Here is a 15425-nt window from a genome sequence, read left to right on the forward strand (position 1 = left end):
CTCTCATTTTCTTTCAAAGATCCAATCTGTATACATTAGAAAGGTCTAGTGACATTATAGGAATCTTGATTAAGGTATTTTCATTCAAAGATTCAATCATTTGTTAACACTATTCGCGACTTCAAAGGGAACTCGAATAAGTTAAACTCAAAACTCATTAAAACCTTGTTGATGGCTTTGAGAACTTAAACCTTGTTGCATTGTATAACATGCTCTTTTGTTGTTGAATTGCTTGGATAATGTGATTCTTGTTAACTTGTATTTAAATATGTTTTCGTCATGTTGTATGGATTACTCTAGACCTAGTTCAATTGTATTGAAAATGCAATTCATGTTAATCTATGCTCAAGCATTCTTCTTGTCGTGTTCTTTGGATTATCCCAACCATGATTCGTTTCATACACGTCTGTATATCATGATTCTTGTTGCTTAGACTCTAAGGTAGCTTAGGATGCTCCTTGAGTCTCACTTGGACATAGACGTTAGGTGGCATGAGCCCCTTTAATATGTTTCACCTTAAGGTGATAAATTTGTAAAATGCTAGGTCGATGCATGCTCATCTCCTACGAGTAGCTTTATGTTACTCACCCCTACGATACTGGGGCATATTTCAGGTACGAAGACTTGGTTCATGACGCCTAGTATTCCTTGGATGTCGTGTAGCTTTCAAGTTTCCATTTCATGCAAATGTTAGCATGAAATGTCATTTTGAAAACTTATATGTCAAAATATGTATATTTGATTCCATGTATGTAATGTGTACTTAAGTACACTCCTTTCAATGTATTTGATATGTATGAGATGAGACCAGAGGCCAATGACCATTATATTGTATTCTATGTACTTTTTTAATTTCATGAAATATTGTGAAAATCTTAAAAAATCGCAAGTCATTGCTTCACCATGGTTGCATCGGGTGTGGGAATTCCATTTTCATTGTTTCATAGGGTCTTATTAATCTTGTATGAAGTGTGGCCAAGGGCCAAATGGTCATTTTACTCCATTTTACATTTTTGGATTCCATGTTTTCCATTCCAAGTCTATTTTTGCCTTTTTGCCCATTGGGGGGTCGAATTTTGTATCGGTGGTATTTTTAAGTTGTAGACCATTGTAGCACGTCCAAATAGGTAAGTTACGTTTGCGTGCATAGTCGTTTCCGGGCAAAACCTTATCGTTTGTGTTTTGAGCCTCTTGTGAATTCATTCCTCAATTTTTTTGCATATTCTGATCTAGGGGCATTATAGACTTTTCACGGTGGTTTTATTTCCTTCTTTCAACATAGTTGAATAAAAAACATGATTTTAGGAGGGGTTTCTTTTCCGTGTTTTTCCAGAAAATGTCATCTTGATATCGGAAATCGCTTACGAAGTTCAGCTCTCAGTTTTTCAATTTAGCAGCTTTTTGGACCTCCATGACCAGATTTCATGGAGGGGTATTTCGGGCATTCTACATTGCATTTTTTTTTAATTCTCTTGCAAGTCACGTAGGAAACTCATTTTTGAGGGGGGTTTTTCTTTGTGTTTTTGCAAAAAAATTCATCTAGGCCTCCAAATTCAGCATATGTTCTGAATTTTTCTGAAAAACAAACCACACAGTAGCTTTATGGGCTGCTGCCAGCCATGTGTGCACCCAGCACGCGCGCGGCATGCGTGGTCGTGCGCATGGGGCTGTCATGGCCCCTCGTCGGGCCGTCGCGACGTTAATTCTTCTTTTGGGCTTTTCTCCTTCGTCTAGACTCCGATTCAAGTGAATTTTTTTTTTAAATTGACTAATTTTTCGCTGTCTTTCCAACGGTGTGCTCAATTGCACCCGATTCTTCTTGAATAATTACCAGTTTACCCTTTTTGCCTTAAGTGCTCCTTTTTCTTCGTCATGCCATTTCTCCTTCGTTCGGACTCCGAATCATGCGATTCTTGAGTCAATCATGATTAGTTTTTCATTGTCCTTCCAGCGGTGTGCTCGGTGGCACCCGAATCTACAGTTTACAGAAATGACTATTTTGCCCCTGGGAGCTTATTTGTCATATTTTCGATCTTTTGCTTCCGCATCAGTTCTTGTTAAGTTCCATGACCTCATGGAAGGTCACTTTGACTTCTTAGAGTCTTGTTTTCTGTTTTCGCTTCCGCATATCGGATCCGTTATCGGGTCAATCTTCGGTTCATCACAGGACACGCTGGTCTAAAAACCAGGGTCGTCACAGGTGGTATCAGAGCGTCCGAGTTCGAATACCTTGGACGACGGGTTTTGGGTGCATATCAGGCTCACGTTGTTTTGTTTTGATGTGTCATTTATATCTTGATAACATGCCGGCCTTCTTTGAAAACATGTCTTGTATGATAACATGTTCACATGCTTAGGTGTTTTGAGACATCTATTATTTGTTAAGCATGTTTTATGTGTATATATGCTCTTGATAACATGTTTTGATTTGATAACATGTTTGTTTGCTTATGTGGCACTTTGAGTAGATAGTCCATTGCTATGATGCATCCTAGCTGTTTACTTTTATGTCTGGTTTTGGCATTGTCTCTTAGGATTTGTCATATCCCTTCGATGCATTCTTGTTTCATGAGTTTCCTCTTTGGATAGGGAAAATTCATTTTGTAAGGACCCATGTCGGGAACCTTCTTGTCTGTTCTGTCAATTGATGTGAGTAAGGCTCATGTGAGTGTAGAATCGCAATTCTTGTCTAGTGGAGTGAGACGTGGGCCAAGGAGGCACCGTTTCATTTCCTTTTCCTTCGTGGCTTCTAAATCTAAGGCCTTAAGCGTAATGGTGCCAGTGTCATTGTTGTCAGAGTTTTAGGATTAGCTACCCCAACTCTCGCAAGTGCCTGGTTCCCGCAGTGCTTTTGGTAATGATCATTTCTGACATTGATGTTATTTGTATCAAAAAGTTCCCTACTGGGGCAGGATATAAACTAGTGCCTTATACCGTCACGCTACCTTACTGACGAGTAAGTGTGGACGGTTTCTGGTCACTGTTCGTACTGTCTTATCACTCCTTTCTTTCATCGCGTTTTGACGTTTCGTTTTCTTGGGATTCTCTCAGTAGTTGACGTTGAGTTAACGTGCCTGTTCGTATGAGGTGTTGTCTCAGTTCATGGTTTCGCGTTCCTTTAGTTGATCTTTAGACTTCAGGATTTGTCCTTCAGTGCGTTATATGAGATCCTTTGATTTGACCTTTTGTTCGGTCATTATTTTGTTCTCTTTGGTATGTTCCTAATTTCGGGGACGAAATTCCTTTAAGGAGGGTAAGTTGTAACGACCCGATCATTTGCCTTCCTTTCCTTTTTCCTGAAATTTTACGAATGAATTTTTTTCGTTTAATTTTCTTTTCTGAGCTCTGTTTCGTGTCGCTTAGTGTCATCTCGAGTGCTCAGAATTGGTTTTTGAGACTCTTTCATGTGAATTGACAACTTCCTTTGAGAACCAAGTCATTTTCGTATTCTTTATATTTCGGACACTATGCGATATTTCGTCTTTTCCCTATTCTGTCATTTTCCCTATTTCGTCTTATCTCCTTTTGTCAGTTTTTGGCACAACCTCACTTCTCATGCTCGGAGTTGGTTTTTGACTTCACATGCCTTCATCTTGAGTGGTTTCCTTGAAATACGTATCTTTACTTTTGCAAGAAAGTACTCTGGTTGCTCCCGGTGTCCACAGGGGTATAGATGCACAATTCTTCAGAATCTTTTTCATTTCTTAGGGTGTTTTTCATAAATATCTTTTGAAGATATTTTATTTCAGGGGCATCTAAGAAAATATCTTTTGGAAGATATTTTCATTCGGGGTAGTTTCGCAGGTAACCCTTTTTGTAGGGGTCATTGTGCAATTAACGAAAGTTATTACAAAATGTCTCCTCTGGAGCCTGGATCCTCGTACGGGATTCATTTTCACTTTTCGTTGACTCGTAAATTCATAGAATTTCTTTCTGGTCATTTTTCTCCAGTTTCAGAGTTTTTGGACCCGGTTGCCACCGAACTTGTTCGGGGCATAACTTTCTACTTGAGACTCAGTTTTTGATGCTATTTCTTCCGTTATTCATATTTTCTTATTTTAAATCTTTTTTGTTCATGGAGTTTTGCCGTTTGAGCGCGTTTGCTCAAAATCCACTTTTCCGGACCCGGCGGGGCCCTTTCGGGGCACTTTTTGAGATTTCTATAAATATGTTGTCCCAATTTTTAAAATCAGATTTTCAGACCTTCTTCCTCCTCTTGGCTGGCAGCCATAGGAGCCCAAGGGGCTACTTTCACTTTTTCTTCTCCTCCACTTGATTTCCTTAGTAGAAATCCTTCGGCCTTAGCATTTGTTGTTCGCCTCGTCGTACTCTATCATTACCCCTTATTAGAAACCATTTTTGGCCAAGTTTTGAGTTTGGGTTTGAGGCCAAGTTTGGATTTTTATGGGGCTTCTTGGGGATTCATATAGATCGTGTTGTCCCCGACAAAACCTTTCGGTTTCGGCAGATTCGGAACACTTTTTTTTCGGTGGGCCTTTGAGGTTTTCATCTCAAATTTAGGTAGGAGGTGTTATAGGTTTAATTCTTGTCATATAACTTGCTATTGATGCTTATACAACTTGATTGCATGCTTAAATATGAAATCTAGAGATTTTATTATTTAATTTTCTTGTATTGGATTTGATTTTCCCGGTTGCTTATGACTTATTTTAAACATGTAGCATGGTAATATAATACTCTATAATATGGTCATTGACATATATTAAATTGAGAAAATTTGAATAAGTATTAAAGATTTTATTTAATATTTATCTTAGGTGAAAGATTAATTCACATGGTTTTAACTAGCTTAAAATCAATATGTGTTAGCATATTAAATTAGGCCTTAGCATGCTCTCCAACATAGTTGAATTTGAAAGTGATTGGAGGTGTTTTGAAAGTTAGTAATTACTAATTAATTTAATTAATTAATTTGCCCCAAGTGCACTATTCACTCTATTTGAATTCCGACTTGATATTCTTGATTTACATACCATATAGCTTCACATATATTTGATTTATAATATTCGGTTAGGTTTTGAAACCTTTTATTTAATTAAATTCCATGTTTAAGATTTAATCCTCATGGTGATATATAACTTGGAATTGTATTGTGGCATGCTAGAAAATTAAGCTTAGATATAGTTGTTCACATATATTAAATTGGGATTAATTGCATGAGAATTGCAACTTTTAATTTATATTTAACTTTAGTGAAAGTTTAATTCACATGGTCTTAAATTGAATGAAATAAACTTATAATGTGATATTACATTAGTTCTTGGCATGTTTTCCAACATAGGTTAATTTGAGAGCATTTGGTTAAGTTTGAAAATCAAGAGAGTTTAATTAAAAGAATTAATTAAAATCTATTTTGTGGTTCCATTAGCTTAATTAAGGTTTTAACTTGATATTTGTATTGGCCATGACTTGTTTACTAGTATATATTAATTTGGGACTATTAGAAGTTGTTTTAGAATCTTGGGATTTAAATTAGCATGATTTAATTAAAGTTCTACTTTGTTGTTCCAACAACCTAATTGAGTTTTAGAATGGATATAGGTAATGACCATGCCATGTCCTTTAACATATATTAAATTGAGGTTATTTGGAATTGAATCGGAATCTAGAGAATTTAATTGTGTTTATCTATTTAAATTCTTTCAATTTGCTCCATGATCTAGTTGTGTTTTAGAAGTGGTTTCTATATTCAAATCATGGACTTAGACTTGTTGTATATTCATTTGGTTATGTTTTGAACATTGGATAACATAGTTGCTATGTGTGTATTCATGAGAATATGTTTTCCTTATTGAATATATTGTTGCCTTGTGTAATGATTTGCACACTTCGTGTTTAACATCTTTCATGCATAGCGTGTAACGAATTGCACACTGAAGATTCGACATTCATCATATCATATTAGTTGTGGATTTAGAGCATGTATTGTATAGGTTTCCAAATTTGTTTGTGCTTAGTAGATAGTTGATTATCTTGCATATTCCTGTTGATATATGCGTTGTTGCACAACTTGTTGATTTTGGAAACTTGAGGATGTCGTTGTTTGACTATGGCTAGGACGTGGTTCTAGTACGGGGGATAGTCCCTCTATATAGTCTAGTGCGCACATAGGGAGGTTACCCATGGGCTAGTAACCCTAAAGTAACTATGTTGTCGGTCTGATCCGGCGTGACATCCAAGTATCCACTTTGTTTAATTTTGCATTTCATTTTCAAGTTGATAACGAGATGATGTTGTAACTTGTTGTTTCTTATTTGTCATTCCATTTTAAGTTACAGGATGTTAACTTTGCGAAATTATGCTTTATGCGTTGTATTAGAAGTTCCAATGTTGGTTAAATTGCATCGATATTGAAAATCGTGTTTTGACGTTCTAATAAAGCTTAGGATTGATCCTATTGATTCATTTATAACATAGACGTTAGTTGCCATGAACCACTACTGTTATTTTGTGCTTTAGATTCTAAGTTGATGGCTTTGAGAACTTAAACCTTGTTGCATTGTATAACATGCTCTTTTGTTGTTAAATTGCATGGATAATGTGATTCTTGTTAACTTGTATTCAAATATGCTTTTATCATGTTGTATGGATTACTCTAGACCTAGTTCAATTGTATTGAAAATGCAATTCATGTTAATCTATGCTCAAGCATTCTTCTTGTCGTGTTCTTTGGATTATCCCAACCATGATTCGTTTCATACACATATGTTTATCAAGATTCTTGTTGCTTAGACTCTAAGGTAGCTTATGATGCTCCTCGAGTCTCACTTGGACATAGACGTTTGGTGGCATGAGCCCCTTTAACATGTTAAACCTTAAGGTAATAAATTTGTAAAATGCTAGGTCGATGCATGCTCATCTCCTACGAGTAGCTTTATGTTACTCACCCCTACGATACTAGGGCATATTTCAGGTACGAAGACTTGGTTCGTGACGCCTAGCATTTCTTGGATGTCGTGTAGCTTTCAAGTTTCCATTTCATGCAAATGTTAGCATGAAATGTCATTTTGTAGACTTATATGTCAAAATATGTACATTTGATTCCATGTATGTAATGTGTACTTAAGTACACTCCTTTCAATGTATTTGATATGTATAAGATGAGGCCGGAGGCCAATGACCATTATATTGTATTCTATGTACTTTTTAACTTCATAAAATATTGTGAAAATATTGAAAAATCGCAAGTCATTGCTTCACCATGGTTGCAATGGGTGTGGGAATTCCATTTTCATTGTTTCATAGGGTCTTATTAATCTTGTATGAAGTGTGGCCAAGGGCCAAATGGTCATTTTACTCCATTTTACATTTTTGGATTCCATGTTTTCCATTCCAAGTCCATTTTTGCCTTTTTGCCCGTTGGGGGGTCGGATTTTGTATCGGTGGTATTTTTAAGTTGTGGACCATTGTAGCACGTCCAAAAAGGTAAGTTACGTTTGAGTGCATGGTTGTTTCCGGGCAAAACCTTATCGTTTGTGTTTTGAGCCTCTTGTGAATTCATTTCTCATTTTTTTTTTGCATATTCTGATTTAGGGGCATTATAGACTTTTCACGGTGGTTTTATTTTCTTCTTTCAACATAGTTGAATAGAAAACATGATTTTAGGGGGGGGGGGGGGGGGGGTTTCTTTTCCGCGTTTTTCCAGAAAATATCGTCTTGATATCAGAAATTGGTTACGAAGTTCAGCTCTCAGTTTTTCAATTTAGCAGCTTTTAGGACCTCCATGACCAGATTTCATGGAGGGGCATTTCGGGCATTCTACATTGCGTTTTTCTTTAATTCTTTCACAAGTCACGTAGGAAACTCATTTTTGAGGGTGGTTTCTTCTTTGTGTTTTTGCAAAAAAATTCATCAAGGCCTCCAAATTCAGCCTTTGTTCCGGATTTTTCTGAAAAACAAACCACACAGCAGCTTTATGGGCTGCTGCCAGCCATGTGTGCACCCAGCGCGCGCGCGGCATGCGTGGGCATGCGCATGGGGCTGTTATGGCCCCTCGTCAGGCCGCCACGACGTCAATTCTTCTTTTGGGCTTTTCTCCTTCGGCCGAACTCCGATTCAAGTGAATTTTTTTTTTTAACTTGACTAATTTTTCACTGTCTTCCCAACAGTGTTCTCGGTTGCACCCGGTTCTTCCTGGATAATTACCAGTTTATCCTTTTTGCCTTAAGTGCTCCTTTTTCTTCGTCATGCCATTTCTCCTTCGTCTAGACTCCGAATCATGCGATTCTTGAGTCCATCATGATTAGTTTTTCGTTGTCCTTCCAGCGGTGTGCTCGGTGGCACCCGAATCTACAGTTTACAGAAATGACTATTTTGCCCCTGGGAGCTTATTTGTCATATTTTCAATCTTTTGCTTCCGCATCAGTTCTTGTTAAGTTCCACGACCTCATGGAAAGTCACTTTGACTTCTTAGAGTCCCTTGTTTTCTGTTTTCGCTTCCGCATATCGGATCCGTTATCGGGTCAATCTTCGATACATCACAGGACACGCTATCCTAAAAACTAGGGTCGTCACACAAAACTCTCATTTTCTTTCAAAGGTTCAACCTTTATACATTGAAAAGGTCTTATGACATAATAGGTATCGTGATTGAGGTAATTTCGCTCAAAGATTCAATCTTTACTCATTAATACACTCTTCGTGACTTTAAAGGGAACTATTATAAGTTGAACTTAAAACTCTCGTTTTCTTCCAAAGATTTAATCTTTATACATTAAAAAGGTAAAGTGACATAACAGGTACCTTGATTGAGGTGATTCAATCTTAAGTCATTAAAGCACTCTGCGAGTCTGTGAGAGTGCATTGGGAACTCGAATAAGTTGCACTCTAAACTCTCTTTTTCTTTCAAAGATTCATTCTTTATACATTAAAAAGGTCTTGTGACATAATGGGTACCGTGATTGAGGTAATTTATTTCTGATATTCAATCTTTACTAATTAAAACACTCTTTGTAATGTTAAAGGGAACTCGAATAAGTTTAACTCAAAACTCTCATTTTCATTCAAAGATTTAATCTTTATACATTAAAATGGTCTAGTGACATAATAGGTACCTTGAGTGAGGAATTTTCATTCAAAGATTCAATCTTTACTCATTTAAACACACTTCGGGACGTAAAAGGGAACTCGAATAAGTTTCACTCAAAACTCTTGTAATGACCCGGTCTTTTTCCTCCTTTTCCTTTTTAAGTGATTTTCTTTTTTCGTCTTTTTCTTATTTTGTCTTTTCCCTATTTCATCTTATTCTCATTTATCTTTTTTTCCTTGCATAACCTCACTTGTTGTGCTCGGATTTGATTCTGGTTTTGCATACATTCATGATATTTGATTTCCATGACATTTGTATTTTTGCTTTTGTAAAAAATACATTCTAGTTGCTTACTTTTTCATAAAGGGCATGGATGCATACTTTAATGTAATTATTCATTATTTTTAGTGTTTTTGTGTAATTAAATAAAGTAATTATTTTTCGTCTTAGGGACCTTTTTGTAATTTAATTTATAAGATATTTTGAAAAATGACCTTTTTGTAATTTTTGAAAAATGTGACAAGTATCACATTCTCATGGTGCCACTTGTTGACATTGGGGTGGAGTGACTTGGAAGCTTAATTTCTTGACACATGGAGGGTGGAGGTTCACCCATTTGTTGGCCTAGGATTGGACCACTTGTTAGCTTAGATGGTTGACAAGTGTAGGCTTAGGATTAAGCCTAGGAAGGAGCTCTGGATTTGTGACAAGTGTAAGCTCATAAATTGGTCTTACATTGTGTGTGTGAGAGAGGTGGTGTAAGTTCAATGGAGGATTTCTAACCCTTCCACTCACCATTTTCACTTTATCCTTTTTCATTTCCTTTGTTCTTCAAACCTTAACCTAGCCACCATTGGAGGAAAGCTTGGTTAATAGCTTATTCCTTCATTTTGGTCTCCTTCCATTCACCTTAGACTTAAAACCTTGGAACACAAAAGTTTTCCCTCACTCTCCTCTTCATTAACCCTAAACTTGTTTTTCCATTTTGAGCTTGGTGGCATGGATTATAGAGATTCAATTCTCTATTGAGGTAGGGGTGGTAGTATGTTTATCTTTTAAGTGTGTTAAAATCCTTTGGGATTTAATATATATTGTATACATACTTTTAATATGATAGTCTTGCATATTATAGGAAACCCTCACTTGTTGACTTAGGGTTTATTGAATTAAGCATGTATAATTTATGTATACCATGTGTAGAAAGGTTGTATGATTTAGTAGTATGCTAAATTATAGTGTTTTCACATGTGGTAGTAATATAGAACTCTTGTAAAATTATAAATGTCATATGCAATTTCTATTGATTTAAATTGTTATCTTATGGTGGTGATAATTCTATATGCTTGTTGAGGACTTATTGTGGTTATTTTATAAGCTTGTTGCAAAATTATTGATGATTAGTAGATAAAGCTTATTGTTGAGGCATGATCTAAATTGATGAGTTAGTGATATTGTTTTATACATTATATCATGGTGAATACTTGTCATTCATTATGCCATTTTAGACTTGGAACCCTAAGACATGGTTTGTGTAGTTTCAAAATACTTGTGCGTGGAATGTGGTTTATATGCCTTAATTATAGTGTTTGAGTTTTGAACTTGTTTGTGATTTTGGATTCTCTTGGGACATTGTTACAAATGATATGGCTAGAGTTTGGCTCTAGTGCGGGAGGTATGAGTTCTCCCTAATTGAGATAGTGCGCACTAGGGTGGTCTTCCCAGCGGGTTAATGCCCGGAATAACCATTTTGATCTTGGTTTAGTCCGAGATGTGATGTCCAAGTATTCCACTAGTTGATTTCGCATTAAATTCCTAGTTGACAACCAATGCTTAATTGTAACTTGTGATTTTCTTTATTGGCGAATTGATGTTGTTAAGTACATTGATATTGATATGTGTTGCTAAGGAATATTTAAGTTAGCTTAAGATGATCCCTTAGAACACCTTGAACATAGACGTTAAGTGAAATGCTCCCTTGTATTCGTCTATATTGATCTTGCAAAGATATTGAAACTTTAGGGTATACGCAAATGCTTCTTTCTACGAGTAAATTGATTACTCACCCTAGTGGTTTGGGTTGTTTTACAGGTAAGGTGACACACCCCAACCCAATTTACACTATTTAATAAATTGAACAAATTGGAATGCATCCAACCATCTGCATTAACCTCATTCATACATGACATCATCCTACATTAGAGTACCTGCTTAACAATTTACAATTAAAGATAATTTATAAATCCACCTCGCAAGTTCTAAGAAAACTAAACAAATAACTTTAAGTCATACTCTTAAGTTCTACTACAATATTTACATTTTATACAAAAGACGTTCCATTGTTCTTTTCCCCATTTACACATAAGATTCTAGACTTGGCAGTAGCAACCCAACCTGATACCTGAAAAAAAAAAATTTATGGAAAGAATGAGCTTAAAGCCCAGTGAATGCAACACTAACATATCAGAGTAATATAAACAAATATTATCTGATAACTTCAATTAAACTTTATTTACATATTACAAGCATTAAAATATAGTACTCTCCTTCTAGGCCAGAGTATGGACCTTATATAATATAGTACTCTCCTTCTAGGCCAGAGTATGGACCTTATTTAAATATAGTACTCTCCTTCTTGGCCAGAGTATAGACCTTATTTAATGTAGTACTCTCCTTCCAGGCCAGAGTACGGACCTTATTTAATATATTCATATTATATCAACAATTATCATTTCATATAAACATTCTCAATACATCAATTATCACTTTCAATATAAGACTTCCAGTGAATACACTCACCTTGGCTACTTTTCAAATTATTTAATTGTCCTTCCGTATGGTTGTACCTCCCGTCTCCTTCTCCTTGCCTATACAACATTATAACCAAGTTATATTTATTTTCTAAAACGAAACAACACATAGCCATCATGCTTGTACTAAATCTCAAATCTGATACAAAATTGTAGGTAAAATCCCAATCATACATGTATAGATTTAATTCCAACTAAAATAATTCAAATGGAATTATAATTGTATTCATTCCCACCAGGTAATTAAATTAAATTAGTAAGAATGGAAAAATGAAATCTATGCTAAAAACAATGAATTGAATTCAAAACTAAATAAAGAATTCTTACAAAAGAATTTAAAAGAAAAACAAGCTTCCTTACCAGCACAGTCGCTCCACTAGATTCCTATTTAACTTTGTTTTGCTTTTCTTTTCTTAATCTTTTTCTTTTGATTGCCCTCTGTTTTTCCCTTCCTTTCTTATTCAAACTCCAGTAGTTAAATCAGATGAGGTTGTCCGAATTTTAGGAGCTTCTAAAGGAAACTTTTGGAAAAAATTCTATTTTCGACACACATACCTATCCATATAGATATAGATGTAGTTGTAGGTGTGGTGCTGGCAGCTTATAAACTTATGTGCTGGCAGCCCATTTCTTTCTTTTCTTTCTATCCATGAACATAATTAAATTACCTGCTTGAGGCGGTCAAATAATCTTTTTACATGACATTTTGTATATGTGTAAATTTACATACATACGTGTAATGTGCATATGCTTTGTGTTGGCAAGAACAATTCTTGCTAATATTGGATTAATATATATATATGGTAAAAGTGATCAGCAAGACTACCAAAGAAGCTTCTCAATTGAACCCATATAAAAATTGTTTTAGTAGTACCTAACTAACACATACACTTACCACACACACCTCACCCGGCCACCTATGCACCTTTGTCCTATGTCCTTATTATCTAACTTTGTAATCTACATTCTTTTCCATAATAATAGGTATGACATATGGGTTGGTGGTGCTGGAAACTTCTTTATATATATAACTATATTATTATACTACTTATAACATATATATATATATATATATATATGGCACCACCACAAATAAATTTCATGATAACTCCCCATGGTCACAATTTAATAAACTTTAATTGAATACCACACTCATGAATAATATCTCAAATATGTGCAAACAAATCTAAGTGCCATGTAAAATATTCACATATAAATCATGTTGAATCAAAACTTAAATCATGCTAATGAAATTAACTTTTGTATCGGGGTTTTACAATTCTCCCCTCCTTAATTAATTTCGTCCTCGAAATTAAAATGTATAAAACATACCGACCAAGTACGGATATTTCATGCTCATTGTTTCCTCACTTTCCCAAGTCGCTTCTTCAACTGTGTGACCTCTCCACAATACATTTACCAGTGATATAGTTTTATTCTGTAGCACCTATTTCTGGCGATCCAAAATCTGTACCGGTTCCTTTACATACGTCAAATCTTCCTTCAACTCTATCGGTTCCATAACTAAAACATGAGATGGATCTGATATATACTTCTGAAGCATAGACACATGGAAAATGTTATGTAATCTTGATAACTCTTCTGGTAATTCTAACCGATATGCTACTGCTCCTATCCATTCCAAAATTTTGTAAGGTCCTGGGACTTAATTTACCTTCTTTCTAAACCTCATAATACCCTTCCAAGGAGAAATATGAAGAAAAACAAAATCACCAACTCAAACTCCAAATCCCTTCTTTTTCGCACATCAACGTAACTTTTTTGTCTATCCTGTGCTACTATCATACGCTGCTGAATTATCTTCACTTTTTCTGTTGTAAGTTTAATCAATTCTGGACCCAATAACTTTCTTTCACCCACTTCACCCCAACACAATGGAGTTCTACATTTCCTCCCATACAATGCTTCATATGGTGCCATCCCAATAGTAGACTGATAACTATTATTATAAGCAAATTCAATCAACGGTAAATAATCATCCCAACTACCTTTGAAATCCAACACACAAGCTCTCAACATATCTTCCAAAATCTGAATAGTTCGTTCTGACTGCCCATCCGTCTGCGGGTGAAAAGCTATACTGAACTTCAAAGAAGCTTTCATGGCTTCTTGCAAACTACACCAAAATCTAGAAGTGAGCTTCGGATCCCTATCACAAACAATAGAAATTGGAGCCCCATGCAAACATATGATCTCATCAACATACAAACGAGCATATTCCTTTGTGGTATAAGTAGTTTTTACTGCCAAAAAATGAGCTGATTTCGTTAATCTATCAACTATCACCCAAATGGAGTTATGTCCCCGTTTTGATCTTGGAAGTCTCGTCACAAAATCCATTGTTACATGCTCCCATTTCCACTGTGGAACTGGTAACAGTTGCAACAACCCTGCTGGTTTTTGATGTTCAGCTCTCACTCGTTGACATATCAAACACTTTGCTACAAATTCTGCAATTTCACGCTTCATATTGTTCCACCAATAGTATTCTTTCAAATCCCTGTACATTTTAGTACTCCCCGGATGCATAGCATATATAGAACTGTGGGGTTCATCTAAAATATCTTTCTTCACAGAAACATCATTTGGAACACAAATTTGACTTTTAAAATACAAAATCCCATCATCCCTAACTGTAAATTCAGTTGGCATACCTTCTTGAGCTTCTCTTCTTTTCTTATCCAGGAATGCATCATGAATTTGCACCCCTTTAATTCGATCCAACAACAAAGGTCTCACCGTAACATATGCAAACAATGTTCCTTTGTTAGTAACTGTCAATTCAACTCCCATCAGTCTCAATTCCATAATATTTGCCACCCGTGCACACTGTACACAAGATTGTCTTCCTGAAGACTTCCTACTCAAAACATCTGCTACTACATTGGCTTTTCCAGGATGATGGTGAATATTACAATCATAATCTTTGATTAACTCCATCCAACGTCTCTGTCTCAAATTTAAGTCCTTCTGTGTAAACAAATACTTCAAACTCTGATGATCTGTAAATATTTTACAAATTTCACCATAGAGATAATGCCTCCACAATTTTAAATCAAAAACAATAGCAGTTAACTCTAAGTCATGTGTAGGATAATTCAATTCATGATTCTTTAATTGTCTAGAAACATATGCAATAACCTTGCCATTTTGCATCAAAACACATCCCAGACCCTGATGTGAAGCATCAGTGTAAATCACAAAACCTTTGCCACCACATGGAATAGTTAACACTGGGGCTGACGTTAACTTTTTCTTCAATGCTTCAAAACTTCTTTGGCATTCCTCACTCCACACAAACTTTACTTCCTTCCGGGTCAACTTTGTTAATAGCAATACGATACTAGAAAACCCTTGGATGAACCTCCGGTAATAACCCGCTAATCTCAGAAAACTTCTGACTTCTGTCACATTAGTAGGCCTTTCCCATTTCACCACTGCTTCCACTTTTGATGGGTTAACATAAATACCATCCCCAAATACTACATGCCCCAAAAATACAACTTTATCAAGCCAAAACTCACATTTGCTGAACTTAACAAAAAGTT

Source organism: Cornus florida, unplaced genomic scaffold (genome assembly GCF_030987335.1).
Source record: "Cornus florida cultivar Cherokee Brave unplaced genomic scaffold, ASM3098733v1 CherokeeBrave_3.0.0_Hap2_Chr04, whole genome shotgun sequence".
Lineage (NCBI taxonomy): Eukaryota > Viridiplantae > Streptophyta > Magnoliopsida > Cornales > Cornaceae > Cornus > Cornus florida.